We start from the raw sequence: 12,475 nt of genomic DNA on the forward strand, positions 1-12,475 counted from the left end.
TTGCAGTCTTCATACTACTGCAGTTAGGCTACATTGGTAGTCCTGAAGCCATGTCCACTATAGTGGAGGGCACAATAGATGCTGCAGTTCATTAGGGCATCTAGGCACTGGGTAAATCTTGTACCAAACCTAGGGACTTATAGGTAAGTTAAATATACCAATTATGACTATGCCTATTCAGCCATGTTTAAAGGGGGAGCATAGAAATCACAAGAAGATGATGGAAGGAGTGCTGAAACCCTTCACTCCCAGTCACAGATCTGGGTTTAATCCATTGTTCTTTTGCTCACTATGCCACCCCAGTTTGGACTTAGCCATATGTAAATCAGTCTTGACCCTGTTCCTCATGGGAACAGTCCAGTCCAAACTGCCAGGCCAGGTCCTCCCTAGACCGGAAACAAGCATCCTGGGACCGGTTCCAGGGTATTACCCCTCATCAGCCATGCTGGCTTGAATCCAGTGGCACAGCGAGCAAGGGATCCACGTCTGGGCATACCCTGCAACTTAGGGAGGACAAAGCAAACACAGGGAGAAGATGGACGGAGCCCTGAAACCGTTCAACCACTCACCTCTGGTCAAAGATTGGGGTTTCATCCATCATTCTTTTGCTCACTATGCCACCCCAGACTGGATCTTGCCATATGCAAATCAGTCTGACCTTGCGCCTCATGGAAACAATCCAGCCCGAACTGCCAAGCCAGGTCCTCCCTGAACCAGAAACAAGCATTGTAGGACTGGTTTCAGGGTATTACCCCTCTTCAGCCAGGCTAGCTGGAATCCAGTGGCACAGCAAGAAAGGGACCCACATATGGGCATACCCTTGGCCACTTAGGTCAAACGTAGCTAACACAAAAAGATGATGGACAGGGTGCTGAAACTTTTCAACATGTCACAAATTGTGTTTTAATCCATCGTTCATAGGCACTTTATCTCTGGTTGGCAGGGTTAAAGTGCACAGAGTTCTAGGATTCAACAAAAGGCAAAAAATACAGGGTGACTATGCAGAAAAAGCAGATTTCCTATAATCCCAAAGATACCCACCTGCTGAAGGGACTCCTGTTATCTGTAAGCAAGTTTTACTTGTCCCCGCACTGCTGTATCCCACCTTCATCTCTTGTATGGCATACCCTTGCTAACTAGTAGGTTCGCTTCTTCTATATGTACAACTAGACCCAATGTCACCAGAGATCTCAGGAAAACCAGTGATTGATGTTATGGGTCTTGGGTAATCGCTCACTCTATCACTCATTGCAAAGGAAACACACTGTGAGGTTCAACATTGACCATCAACTTTAACCCTACTGCCTCGCCTGTTGGCGCTTTTTTTTTTTCAAATTCACTTTTGTATTACATCACTGAGATTAAGGAGTAAGCATAACTAATTCAAGTAATCTGTGTATACAATGCCCCATGTATGTATGAGTACATGTATGATTTCCATCAGGGGTATCCACCATTGGCACAGGCCAGTTCCATGCCAGACCTTTAGGTTTCCCACTAACTATGCAAATGACCTCAATTACCTGGGATGCACTGATTGTTATCATGAAGCAGTTGTTCATATTTGCATTGAAAATCATGATTTGGTTAACAAGCAGAACCCACAAACAGTGTACTGTGACAAAGCATGGTTAACATCCTAAATCCAGTGCCTGGATAACCTCACAGGTGACAAGCAGCGCTCAACAAATCCCTTTTACATTACAATACATCCCACAAACTGTGTACTTTGACAAACCTGTGTAACAGCCTGATCCCACTTACTGGATATTATAGCACAACATCCTCAGCAGCAGTGCCCAGTTTCTGAGGACGGCTTTAGCACATAATGGCACCCGAGGCTGGGAATTCCTCTTGTGCGAGCACCAGAGAGATCTCAATTTTGCATTTTTTGGTTCAACTGCTAGGTAAGAACTTGCCCTGCAACCAAGGCTTTTTTTCCTGTGCAATGACGATTGAAGTACATGACTCGCTGACGCCATTGCACAGATAGTGAAAGTAATATGAGCCGATCGGCTAATTTACTTTCACTTACATTGGTGCTCGGAGCATATCTCAGTCTCACGTAGCACCAATGTGTATGGGGGATGTGTTACTGGAAAGGTAATAATATCCCCTATCCAATGGTGCCTTTCCCTAGAGAATCCCTGCTTGGGATCACTGCTGGAGGGCGATCTCCAGGCAAGGATCCACCCACTAGACACACCAGGGACTATTTTTAAGGGGGAGCACTGCTCCTGGCTAATGCTCCCCCCAAACCTCAAAATAAAAGGCAATTGCCTCTACTCTGCCCTGGGGGGGGGGCAGAAAGCCCACTAAAACACCTGGATGTGTGTTTGTTTTGAGAAATGTGTGGGGCTACCCACTTTGGCATCGGGCCTAGTCTCAAACCCCCCCCCCAAATTACCCCCAACAATCTTTCTTTTGGGGGCAGACAAGAGGTGTCTTCCCCTGGCGGGGGGAGGAATGCACCTTAGATCCCCAAAAGCCTATATGGAGGGGGGATTGACCCCTATGGCAATGGGCTAATGTTCCCATCTCCCCAGCTTAAAAAAGCAGTTCTTCCCTTGTCGGGGGCATTTAAGAGATAGTTGCCTTCAATCTCCCCCTGGGGGCAGAAGGTGCACTAAACACCAGGGAGTGTTTTTTTTATAATGCAAAGGGATGGGGATGGTGCACCCAGGCATCGGGCCAAACCCCGCCTGCAAAATAAGGCAAGTCTTTCTGCCCCTTCCTCCCCGGGAGCAGTTAGGAGGTAAGTACCTCCAATGTTCCCTCCTGTGGGGAGGGAGAGGAGGACAGAAAGCCCATTAGACACCAGGGAGATTTTTTTATTGCTGTCGGGGTGGGGTTGGCCTGCACAAATATTGTGCCTAACTCCCACCCTCAAAATCGCCCGAATAGCCGTTCTACCCCCGTGGGTGGCGGATAGGAGGTTTTTACTTCCAATATGCCCACCGGGGGAAGGGAGAAAGTCCACTAGACCCCAGGAAATTTTTTCAGTGCCATATGTTGAAAAGTGGTTGGAGGTTGTTTACCCACAATCTGCCCAGAGGGTCAGAAAAATGGTTGCACCCAATCTGGACTAGGGCCATGGGGCGATGCTTTGGTGAGCCGCCCGTCCCCTTTTTAATTTTTTCAGCCTATTTTTTCCCCCAGTGCCTAGTGGCCTTTCTGCCCTTAAGAGGCAGATTTTGGGTAAATCCCCTCATCCCACCCCCACGGGAGAAGAAAGACTGCTGCACCTATTCTGGGGTGAGAGCACTGCATGATACCTGGTTGAGCTGCCGCCCCCCCCCCCCCCCCAATTTTTGGGGCCTAGTTAGCCCTGCTTTCCAGTGCCCTGTCTGTCCCCTAGGAGTATATTGTGGGTAAACACCTTCAATCCACCCCCGGAGGGCAGAAACACTGATGCACCTATTCTGGGATGGGAGCATTGCATGAAGCTTGGGTGAGCTGCCCCCTCCCAGGACTTAAAAAAAAAAATCAAGGGGCATTGACATTAGAAGAAGCCCTTGCCATTTTTTCCCTAATATATTTTTTCTGATATATTTATTTGTGCTTGTCACTGATTGTAAGAGTCTGGAGTACTTAGTTGCTGTTTTTGATTACTTCTTTTTCCTACCTCCCTGTGCTTCCCAGAGGCGTGCTGCCTCCACCACTGGGCAACAATCAACAATGGAGCCACCAGCAAGAACACATAAACAGATGTCTCTCAGTGCTGTAGTGACCGAAGTCATGGCCGAGGGCAGTGAATCGGAAATCGAATTGCCCCAGCAGTAAACTAAATATTTTACAGAAAACTAAACAGCAGACCATACTGTTAATCCTAATCTTCCACAGTTACAAGCAGAGATGGCTGCTGAGCAAGATGTTGGGATTACTGTTCTTCCATTGGACATATGGTCACTACTGTGCAGTTATAGTTAGGGCTCAGTTATCATAGGAATAAGCATTTTTTGGTTTGCTAGGAACGGTGACGCCATTTGCCAAATCATAACGAAACTTTAAAAAAAACATTCATCTACCCAGCTCCTTCCTTGAAAGTTTCAGGGTGATGTGTCAAACAGGGGCTGAGAAAAAGAGGCGCCTAAACACAATTTCCTCTTGTAATTGGCGGCGGTAGAGAGCTGGCGAGCAAGATGGCCTCACTTTAGTGAGGCTCCTGCCATCCGGGGCTCAGATACGATAAGTGTTTCATTTGGGCAACCGAAGGCCTCTCTACAATATAGAGTGAAAATTGCTGCCAACCACGAGTGAAAATAAAGGACATACCTGCAGATATTACCCCCCCCCCGACATCAGATTCCTTTCCGGCTCACTAATGGCGGTCCAGGACTTACAACATAGCGAGGTGAAAGGCGGCCCACCTGAGGCCGCCGGGATGACGCTACGGTTGCCGGGCGGTACACTAGAAAGCAACATGGCCACGTCCTTCTGGGATTGAGTGGGTTCTGCCAGAGCATTGTTGCCCCACCCCCACTGGGAAACTCGCTGATCCTCCAGTATGATCTCTTATTCAGGACCCCACATGTCTCGACCGACCATGCAGTGTGGTACGGCAGGGGAGCAGCTACTGCTTCTCAATCGGTGGTGCTGGCAGGCCCTAGTCCACTGGACGAGTGGCATGATGTGGTGCCTCCCACATAGTAAAAATCACTCTAGCGCCAAAAAAAAACAAAAAAGGGGACAGATAACTGAATATATATAAATCAAGGAGAGGGAGAAAGAAGGAGTTGCGACCCACTCGGCTTCTTATTCAAATGCTTAAATATCAGGTAGAGAGTGGATCACTGGTCCTGAAAGAACCAAAGTTAGCAACAGCAGTTCAGAGACTGTTAAGAAACCCTCAATCATGTTTATTGCAGGTGGTATTTCAGCGGTATGTTCGGTTATCCGCTTGTGCTTAACAACGTGACAGCATCATCATTGGGTTACTGTGTGCTTCCTCCACCCGGAGGTTTTGCCTCTGGTTTTTTTCAGTAGTGATCGTAGTTGTGAAAAAATAGCCGTGTGTGGTGAGGTGATCTGCGTGAGTGTAAGATAAAAAACTCGTCAAACCAGTCAATAATTTTTAATAAAACTGGGTGCGAGTTTATTAAAAACAATTTTCGTGCAGTATTAGACGCTTTAGGGTCTAGTGCACTATGTGAGAATGTCCAATTCCGGGTAAAGAGAGGCAGCGGCAGAACAAGTCTCTAACCTCCCTGCACAAGAGCGGGATTTAGCCTCCTGTACCCGATGGGTTTCCTCAAATTGAGTAAACAAGGTTCAATTTGAACTTTCTAGTACCGGTTGGACAAATCATTCCATCCTTACCTGGGAGTCCCTTGAATATTAGGGTCCCCACACTTACACTAGGTCCTGATGAAAGCCCACCTGACCCTTAGGGGCACGACATAGGGCTAAAACATGTCAACCTCTTTTTTTGGACATTCTCACACTGAATCTCTTTACATCAACATCAACTGAGCATCCTCTTTCTTCTCTTCCTTCATTTTGCTTATTGACTACCTATGATCAGCTGTCACCTCTTTTCTACAACTCACTGTCTCATTTCCTTTTCCTGGATGCCGTACCGAACTTGTTAATCATCGGCCTCACACAGTCCTGTACTATTTCTGTATGCATTCCTAAGAAGGAGTCACTGGTGGTTTTTGAGACTATTTCACTATGTTTTGGTTCTTGGGAGGGATACTACTTCCTGCCGGGATTAGGCCATCAGAGTGGAAGGAGGAAGGGTTGGGGAGTGTTATGTTTGATTTTATGTGCACATTCATACACGCTGACACTAGGGCTGGGCGGAATTTGCGGAATGCCGCTTCACGGAATTTTGAAACAAAAATTGTTGAAAACGAGCGCACAACCTGAGGGACCGTGTGCCCGGGACTGGGGTCCCTCGTGCTTGGGCAGGCTCCCCTATCTCCCCGGCCTGGCTGCGTTGAGAAGCAGGGACCGGCCCCGGGCCTCCTGATGTTTGGTCAGGGCCTGGGATCCCACGTCCTGCGGCCTTCCAAGTGTCCATCTGCCCGGGACAAGGGACCCTGGTGCAGAGCCCCGGAGCCCTGCAAGGGCAGGCAGGAGCCCTACCGCTATGGCTCGGTGTGGGCAGCTGGGAGTCCTTTCGGTCCCGGCCATCTGGTCGCACCTTTCCCTCGGCCATCTGGTCGCGCGCAATGCTTTCCAATAGGGCGACCAGATGGCCGGGCCAGCCTGGAAGTCCCGAAGAGGGTCCATTCGCCTCGCGGATCCCAGCCAGGGCTCCAGGAGGTCGGGCGCGTCCGCGCCTAGAGTCTCCTCCCTCACTCGGAGCGCGAGGGTTACAAGAAAGGTGGGTAGCCTTCCTCCGGATTAGTAGGGGCAGGGTATGCCGGGACACCCCTCCTGGGGATTGCGGTTCTCAGGCGGGGACCAGATGGGCCAAGCCCGGACGACACTTCCCCGGGGCGTCGGGTGCTCCCTCCTCCAGCCCGCGGCGAGGCAAAGTGCCCAGGACGGGCTCCATGGGTCCCCCGGGCGTCCACCGAGGCCTGCAGCCCCAAAGCCCTGCAGCCCTGGAGCCCTTCAGCCCGGAGCCCTGGAGCCCTGCAGGCCCGGAGCCCTGCAGGCCCGGAGCCCTGCAGCCCCGGAGCCCTGCAGCCCCGGAGCCCTGCAGGCCCGGAGCCCTGCAGCCCCGGAGCCCTGCAGGCCCGGAGCCCTGCAGCCCCAGAGCCCTGCAGGGGATTGCGGTTCTCAGGCGGGGACCAGATGGGCCAAGCCCGGACGTCACTTCCCCGGGGCGTCGGGTGCTTCCTCCTCCAGCCCGCGGCGAGGCAAAGTGCCCAGGACGGGCTCCATGGGTCCCCCGGGCGTCCACCGAGGCCTGCAGCCCCAAAGCCCTGCAGCCCTGGAGCCCTGGAGCCCTTCAGCCCGGAGCCCTGGAGCCCTGCAGGCCCGGAGCCCTGAAGACCCGGAGCCCTGCAGGCCCGGAGCCCTGCAGCCCCGGAGCCCTGCAGGCCCGGAGCCCTGCAGCCCCGGAGCCCTGCAGCCACTGAGGCCTGCAGCCCCAAAGCCCTGCAGCCCTGGAGCCCTTCAGCCCGGAGCCCTGGAGCCCTGCAGGCCCGGAGCCCTGCAGGCCCGGAGCCCTGCAGGCCTGGAGCCCTGCAGGCCCGGAGCCCTGCAGCCCCGGAGCCCTGCAGGCCCAGAGCCCTGCAGCCCTGGAGCCCTGCAGCCCCGGAGCCCTGCAGCCACGGAGCCCTGCGTGGGCAGGCGGGAACCCTAGCGAGAAGGCTCGGGGTTGGACAGATGGGAGTCCTGTCAGTCCCGTCCATCTGGTTGCACCTCTCCCCTCGGCCATCTGGTCGCGCGCAATGCTTTCCAATAGGGCGACCAGATGGCCGGGCCAGCCTGGAAGTCCCGATGAGGGTCCATCCGCCTCGCGGATCCCAGCCAGGGCTCCAGGAGGCCGGGCGCATCCGCGCCTAGGGTCCCCTCCGTCACTCGGAGCGCAAGGGTTACAAGAAAGGTGGGTAGCCTTCCTCCGGATTAGTAGGGGCAGGGTATGCCGGGACACCCCACCTGGGGATTGCGGTTCTCAGGCGGGGACCAGATGGGCCAAGCCCGGACGTCACTTCCCCGGGGCGTCGGGTGCTTCCTCCTCCAGCCCGCGGCGAGGCAAAGTGCCCAGGACGGGCTCCATGGGTCCCCCGGGCGTCCACCGAGGCCTGCAGCTCCAAAGCCCTGCAGCCCTGGAGCCCTTCAGCCCGGAGCCCTGGAGCCCTGCAGGCCCAGAGCCCTGCAGGCCCGGAGCCCTGCAGGCCCGGAGCCCTGCAGGCCCGGAGCCCTGCAGGCGGCCCGGAGCCCTGCAGCCCCGGAGCCCTGCAGGCCCGGAGCCCTGCAGCCCCGGAGCCCTGCAGCCACCGAGGCCTGCAGCCCCAAAGCCCTGCAGCCCTGGAGCCCTTCAGCCCGGAGCCCTGGAGCCCTGCAGGCCCGGAGCCCTGCAGGCCCGGAGCCCTGCAGCCCCGGAGCCCTGCAGGCCCGGAGCCCTGCAGGCCCGGAGCCCTGCAGGCCCCGAGCCCTGCAGGCCTGGAGCTCTGCAGGCCCGGAGCCCTGCAGCCCCGGAGCCCTGCAGGCCCAGAGCCCTGCAGCCCTGGAGCCCTGCAGCCCCGGAGCCCTGCAGCCACGGAGCCCTGCGTGGGCAGGCGGGAACCCTAGCGCAAAGGCTCGGGGTTGGACAGATGGGAGTCCTGTCAGTCCCGTCCATCTGGTTGCACCTCTCCCCTCGGCCATCTGGTCGCGCGAAATGCTTTCCAATAGGGTGACCAGATGGCCGGGCCAGCCTGGAAGTCCCGATGAGGGTCCATCCGCCTCGCGGATCCCAGCCAGGGCTCCAGGAGGCTGGGCGCATCCGCGCCTAGGGTCCCCTCCGTCACTCGGAGCGCGAGGGTTACAAGAAAGGTGGGTAGCCTTCCTCCGGATTAGTAGGGGCAGGGTATGCCGGGACACCCCTCCTGGGGTTTGCGGTTCTCAGGCGGGGACCAGATGGGCCAAGCCCGGACGTCACTTCCCCGGGGCGTCGGGTGCTTCCTCCTCCAGCCCGCGGCGAGGCAAAGTGCCCAGGACGGGCTCCATGGGTCCCCCGGGCGTCCCCCGAGGCCTGCAGCCCCAAAGCCCTGCAGCCCTGGAGCCCTTTAGCCCAGAGCCCTGGAGCCCTGCAGAACCAGAGCCCTGCAGCCCTGGAGCCCTGGAGCCCTGCAGCCCCTGAGCCCTGCAGCCACGGAGCCCTGCGTGGGCAGGCAGGAACCCTAGCGCGAAGGCTCGGGGTTGGACAGATGAGAGTTCTTTCAGTCCCGTCCATCTGGTTGCACCTCTGCCCTCGGCCATCTGGTCGCGCGCAATGCTTCCCAATGGGGCGACCAGATGGCAGGGTCTATTTGCCTCCCGGATCCCAGCCAGGGCACCAGGAGGCCGGGCGCGTCCGGGCCTAGGGTCCCCTCCGTCACTCGGAGTGCGTGGGTTACAAGAAAGGGGGGTAGCCTTCCTCCGGATTAGTATGGGCAGGGTATGCCGGAAGACCCCTCCGGGGCTGGCGGTTCTTTGCCGGGGACCAGATGGGCTACGCCCGGGCAACATCCTCCCAGGCTTCACTCCTCCGGCCCGCGGCGTGGCAAAGTGCCCAGGGTCGGGCTCCACGGGTCCCGGGCAGTCCTACCCCCGGGGCGCCCGGGCCCGAGAGCTCCGTCGGTGTTCCCCGTGCCCGAGTCCCAGCCGCTGTCCCCCAGCCCCCGGGAAGCAGAGAGCCCACCGAGCCCATGGATAAGGCGGGAGCCCTACCGCTATGTAGCCTTCCTCCGGATTACTAGGGACAGGGTACTCTGGGACCCCTCTCGGTCCTCAGCCGGCAGCAGGACTGGCCCGGATGCTGCCCCGGTCCTGTCCCGGGGACTGCCGCGTGGCAGGGTGCCCTGGACAAGGGGTCCGGATGGTCCGGGGAGGCTTCCCCTGCGCCTGCGGGCCCGGGAGCCCCGGCTGGCTCCAGGGGCCCAGCCGGGCCCCGGGCCCCGTACCCCGGCCTGCGGCACTGCCAAATGCCTGGGACGGGGTTCCGTTGTGTCCGGGGAGCCTCCCCAGGCATGTCTGGGTTCATTGGCCCCTGGGGGCCCCGGGGAGGGTGGCCTCCCCGCCCCGGGCTCTGTCTGGGGTCCTGCCACGTGGCAGGGTGCCCGGGGCGGGCTCCGGAGGGCCCGGGGAGGCTTCCCCTGCGCCTGCGGGCCTGGGAGCCCTGGCTGGGTCCAGGGACCCGGCCGGGCCCCGGGTCAGGGCCTCTGGCCCCGGGCCCCGTCCCCCAGCTTGCAGCACTGCCAAAGGCCTGGGACGGGGTTCCGTTGTGTCCGGGGAGCCTCCCCAGGCCTGTCTGGGTTCATTGGCCCCTGGGGGCCCCGGGAGGGCGGCCTCCCTGCCCCGGGCTCCGTCCCGGGTCCTGCCACGTGGCAGGGTGCCCGGGGCGGGCTCCGGAGGGCCCGGGGAGGCTTCCCCTGCGCCTGCGGGCCTGGGAGCCCCGGCTGGGTCCAGGGGCCCGGCCGGGCCCCGGGTCGGGGTCTACGGCCCTGGGCCGCGTCCCCCGGCCTGCGGCACTGCCAAAGGCCCGGGACGGGGTTCCGTTGTGTCAGGGGAGCCTCCCCAGGCCTGTCTGGGCTCATTGGCCCCTGGGGGCCCCGGGGAGGGCGGCCTCCCCGCCCCGGGCTCCGTCCCGGGTCCTGCCGCGCGGCAGGGTGCCCGGGACGGGGTCCGGAGGGCCCGGGGAGGCTTCCCCTGCGCCTGCTGTCCCGGGAGCCCCGGCTGGGTCCAGGGGCCCGGCCGGGCCCCGGGTCGGGGTCTCCGGCCCCGGACCCCGTCCCCCGGCCTGCGGCACTGCCAAAGGCCCGGGACGGGATTCCGTTGTGTCCGGGGAACCTCCCCAGGCCTGTCTGGGCTCATTGACCCCTGGGGGCCCCGGGGAGGGCGGCCTCCCCGCCCCCGGCTCCGTCCCGGGTCCTGCCGCGCGGCAGGGTGCCCGGGACGGGGTCCGGAGGGCCCAGGGAGGCTTCCCCTGCGGGCCTGGGAGCCCCGGCTGGGTCCAGGGGCCCGGCCGGGCCCCGGGTCGGGGTCTACGGCCCTGGGCCCCGTCCCATGGCCTGCGGCACTGCCAAAGGCCTGGGACGGGGTTCCGTTGTGTCAGGGGAGCCTCCCCAGGCCTGTCTGGGCTCATTGGCCCCTGGGGGCCCCGGGGAGGGCGGCCTCCCCACCCCGGGCTCCGTCCCGGGTCCTGCCGCGCGGCAGGGTGCCCGGGACGGGGTGCGGAGGGCCCGGGGAGGCTTCCCCTGCGCCTGCTGTCCCGGGAGCCCCGGCTGGGTCCAGGGGCCCGGCCGGGCCCCGGGTCGGGGTCTCCGGCCCCGGACCCCGTCCCCCGGCCTGTGGCACTGCCAAAGGCCCGGGACGGGGTTCTGTTGTGTCCGGGGAGCCTCCCCAGGCCTGTCTGGGCTCATTGGCCCCTGGGGGCCCCGGAGAGGGCGGCCTCCCCGCCCCGGGCTCCGTCCCGGGTCCTGCCGCGCGGCAGGGTGCCCGGGACGGGGTCCGGAGGGCCCGGGGAGGCTTCCCCTGCGCCTGCGGTCCCGGGAGCCCTGGCTGGGTCCAGGGGCCCGGCCGGGCCCCGGGTCGGGGTCTCCGGCCCCGGACCCCGTCCCCCGGCCTGCGGCACTGCCAAAGGCCCGGGACGGGGTTCCGTTGTGTCCGGGGAGCCTCTCCAGGCCTGTCTGGGTTCATTGGCCCCTGGGGGCCCGGGGGAGGATGGCCTCCCCGCCCCGGGCTCCGTCCGGGGTCCTGCCGCGTGGCAGGGTGCTCAGGACGGGGTCCGGAGGGCCCGGGGAGGCTTCCCCTGCGCCTGCGGTCCCGGGAGCCCCGGCTGGGTCCAGGGGCCCGGCCGGGCCCCGGGTCGGGGTCTCCGGCCCGGACCCCGTCCCCCGGCCTGCGGCACTGCCAAAGGCCCGGGACGGGGTTCCGTTGTGTCCGGGGAGCCTCCCCAGGCCTGTCTGGGTTCATTGGCCCCTGGGGGCCCGGGGGAGGGTGGCCTCCCCGCCCCGGGCTCCGTCCGGGGTCCTGCCGCGTGGCAGGGTGCCCAGGACGGGGTCTGGAGGGCCTGGGGAGGCTTCCCCTGCGCCTGCGGTCCCGGGAGCCCCGGCTGGGTCCAGGGGCCCGGCCGGGCCCCGGGTCGGGGTCTCCGGCCCCGGACCCCGTCCCCCGGCCTGCGGCACTGCCAAAGGCCCGGGACGGGGTTCCGTTGTGTCCGGGGAGCCTCCCCAGGCCTGTCTGGGTTCATTGGCCCCTGGGGGCCCGGGGGAGGGTGACCTCCCCGCCCCGGGCTTTGTCCGGGGTCCTGCCGCGTGGCAGGGTGCCCGGGGCGGGGTCCAGAGGTCCCGGGGAGGCTTCCCCTGCGCCTGCGGGCCTAGGAGCTCCGGCTGGTTCCAGGGGCCCGGCCGGGCCCCGGGTCGGGGTCTCTGGACTTCGGGCCCCGTCCCCCGGCCTGCGGCACTGCCAAAGGCCCGGGGCGGGGTTCCGTTGTGTCCGGGGAGCCTCCTCAGGCTCGTCTGGGTTCATTGGCCCCTGGGGGCCCCCAGGGCGGCCTCCCCGCCCCTGGCTCCGTCCGGGGTCCTGCCACACGGCATGGTGCCCGGAGAGCCCGGGGAGGCTTCCCCTTCCCTTTCCCCTCGGCCATCTGGTCGCGCCTGTCCCCTCGGCCATCTGGTCGCGCAAGCCCCTTCGGCCATCTGGTCGCGCACGTCCCTTCAGACAGAGGGGACCCTAGGCGCGAATGTACCCGACCTCCTGGAGCCCTCGCTGGGATCCGGGAGGCAAATGGACCCCCTTCGAGACTTCCAGGCAAGCTCGGCCATCTGGTCGCCCCATAGGAAAGCATTGTGCGCGACCAGATGGCCGAGCTTGCCTGGAAGTCTCGATGAGG

This window comes from Triturus cristatus, chromosome 3_2 (genome assembly GCF_964204655.1).
Source record: "Triturus cristatus chromosome 3_2, aTriCri1.1, whole genome shotgun sequence".
In the NCBI taxonomy this organism is placed as follows: domain Eukaryota; kingdom Metazoa; phylum Chordata; class Amphibia; order Caudata; family Salamandridae; genus Triturus; species Triturus cristatus.